Here is a 3,075-nt window from a genome sequence, read left to right as displayed (position 1 = left end):
CGGTATTAGGACAAAGGCATTACTGTGAGACCGCCATTAATTATTCAGTTTAAGAAGCGGGCACAGGTAAGAGAGGCGGGTAGATGTGGTGGTAGAATTTCCACGGCCTGTTGTTCCCATGTCTGAATCTAACGGTAGGGCTTCATCCCATTTATAAGAAAAGGACTGCGCTGTGAGCAGGAGGTTGAACCTGGGAGACCCCATTGGATTTCAAGTCCATGGCTTAACTCTCGGCCATCACAGCTGCACCCCTTGACTGTACAGACAAAAGAATCAACAGAGAGGCAAACTACACACTCAGCGAATGAGAAGGCAAGAATAGAAACTCATCAGTTTACCTCAGTGACACAAAGTCCTTTTTGCAAGTACAAATGAAACTTTCAGAGGGTTATACATACATTTCATTGGAAACTGAACATGGAACAACCTTGATAGAAATAGCCAGCCGCCACTTATTAGAGTAAATTTACAAGAACTACATTTCAGTTAAGAGGCTGCTGCTATAAAAAGTGGCTGGACGGTATGTTTCAACTTCCTTTGCCTGTTTCTGTCTTGAGTGTCGAAGCCTTTGGTGGCGGGGCCAACTAACCAAATGGCGCTGCTGCTTGAGGTTCCGAACCTGTAGCGGGAAACCCATTGGTTGAGTCCAGCGCCTTAACTCTGGTATCACAGCTTATTGCATTTGGTGTGACATGAAAAAAGACATGCAAACATGCTACCTGGTGGATATGTCGGAGGACAAGCCTAAATTCACACACAATAAAAGTAGGACCCCTGCCACCGTACTAAGACATTCCATTACTTTTGCAGTTTTAAGCGGGGACATGTAAGGCCGTAAAGATGTGATGGAAAGAAATTTCACACCTGTTATCTTTCGCCACAAGGAATCAAGCCGTCCGTGCTTAATCCACGTTTATAAGAAAGGACTGGCATGCGAGCAGGGGTTCGAACCTGCGGAAACCCATTAGTTTCAAGTCCAGCGCCTTAACCACTAAAGCCATCACAGCTGCACATCTGGTGTATGGCGTATGCGAGGGCAAAAATGAATCAAAGAGGCAATTAAACATTCCAGGAAATGAAAGGGCAAGAATAAAACTCATCAGTTTGCCTCCAGTGACTAAAGTCCCTTTTGCAGAATACAAATGAGAGAAGCTTACATGAAATGTGCAACTCTTCATAGGGACATAAATCTGCGGCTCATTAAGGAAGCTTGGTTCCTTGGAAACAACTGATAGACATGGCCATCGCAATGGTAGAGATTTACATGCACAACCTGCCACAGCACCATTTAGAAGACACTGCTATGGATTGGCTGGGCGGGATGTTTCAACTTCCTTGCCTGTTTCTGTCTTTGGTATTAAACAGGTGGCAGGAGACCAACTAGCCAAAGTAAGCTCTTGAGCGGGTTGAACCTGCGGCGGGGGAAACCCCATTGGATTTGAGTCAAAAGCGCCTTTACCTCTCGGCCATCGCGGCTTATAGCATTGAAGAGGCGTCATGACAAAAAGACTTACAAACATGCTGCTAGCTGGTGTATGAGCCTAAATTCACACACATGGCAAGCGTAGGACCGAGGCATTACTGTGAGACCGCCATTAATTGTTCAGTTTGAAGCGGGCGCAGAGTAGAGGCGAAGATGAATGTGGTGGTAAATTTCCGCGACCTGTTGTTTGCTTCATCACGAATCTAACCCGTGGGGCCTCATCCATTTATAGAAAGGACTGCGCTGTGAGCAGGGTTGAACCTCGCGGCGGGGAGACCCCATTGGATTTCAAAGTCAGCGGCTTAACCTCTCGGCCATCTGGCTGCACCCCTTGACTGTACAGACAAAATCAACAGAGGCAAACTACACACTCCAGCGAATGAGAAGGCAAGAATAGAAACTCATCAGTTTGCCTCCAGTGACACAAAGTCCCTTTTGCAAGTACAAATGGGGAACTTTTCAGAGGGTTATACATACACACTTTCGTGGGAAGCTTAGTTCCCTTGGAACAACTGATAGAAATAGCCAGGAAACCGCATTGGATTTCAAGTCCAACGCCTTTAACCACTCAGCCATCACAGCTGCACTTTGACTGTACAGACAAAAATCAACAGAGAGGCAAACTACACACTCCAGCGAATGAGAAGGCAAGAATAGAAACTCATCCAGTTTGCCTCCAGTGACACAAAGTCCTTTTTGCAAGTACAAATGAGAGAACTTTTCAGAGGGTTATACATACACGCTCGTGGGAATCTTGGTTCCCTTGGAACAACTGATAGAAATGGCCATCGCAATGGTAAATTTACATGAACAACACGCCACAGCTTCAGTTAGAGAAGACACTGCTATAAAGAATTGGCTGGACAGTATGTTTCAACTTCCTTTGCCTGTTTCTGTCTTGAGTATCAAACTGGTGGCAGGAGACCAACTAGCCAAAATAACGCTGCGAGCAGGGTTCGAACCTGCGCGGGGAAACCCCATTGGATTTCGAGTCCAACGCCTTAACCTCTCGGCCATCACAGCTTATTGCATTTGAGTGCGACATGAAAAAAAAGACATGCAAACATGCTACCTGGTGGATGGCAATCGGAGGGACAAGCCTAAATTCACACACAGCAAAAGTAGGACCACTGTCATTACTGAAAGACATTCCATTACTTTTGCAGTTTGAAACGGGGACATGTAAGAGGCCGTAAAGATGTGATGGAAAATTTCACATCTGTTATCTCGCCACAGGAATCAAGCCGTCCGTGCTTAATCCCGTTTATAAGAAAGGACTGCGCCGAAAGCAGGGTTCAACCTGCGCGGGGAAACCCCATTGGATTTCAAGTCCAACGCCTTAACCACTCGGCCATCACAGCTGCACGTCTGGTGTATGGCTGTACGGGCAAAAATCGTCAAAGAGGCAAATTAAACATTCCAGGAAATGAAAGGACAAGAATAGAAACTCATCCAGTTTGCCTCCAGTGACCCAAAGTCCTTTTTGCAAATACAAATGAGAGAAGCGCATGAAATGTGCAACTCTTCATAGGGGCATAAATACACGCTCGTGGGAAGCTTGGTTCCCTTGGAACAACTGATGGCCATCGCAA

At 46.0% G+C, this 3,075-nt stretch overlaps 2 non-coding genes across 2 annotated transcripts; both read right to left on the bottom strand.

The window, feature by feature from the left end:
* Nucleotides 1-2,424: 2,424 nt before the first annotated feature.
* On the bottom strand, nt 2,425-2,506 carry trnas-cga. Its single transcript has one exon. It is a non-coding gene; the product is annotated as a tRNA-Ser (tRNA).
* A 257-nt stretch (nt 2,507-2,763) lies between these two features.
* On the bottom strand, nt 2,764-2,844 carry trnas-uga. Its single transcript has one exon. It is a non-coding gene; the product is annotated as a tRNA-Ser (tRNA).
* Nucleotides 2,845-3,075: the final 231 nt, after the last annotated feature.

The sequence above is a fragment of the Alosa alosa genome, unplaced genomic scaffold, assembly GCF_017589495.1.
Source record: "Alosa alosa isolate M-15738 ecotype Scorff River unplaced genomic scaffold, AALO_Geno_1.1 AALO_1.0_unplaced_232, whole genome shotgun sequence".
In the NCBI taxonomy this organism is placed as follows: Eukaryota; Metazoa; Chordata; class Actinopteri; order Clupeiformes; family Clupeidae; genus Alosa; species Alosa alosa.
Note: the sequence above shows the minus strand (reverse complement) of the source record. Positions and strands in the feature narration are given on the sequence as shown.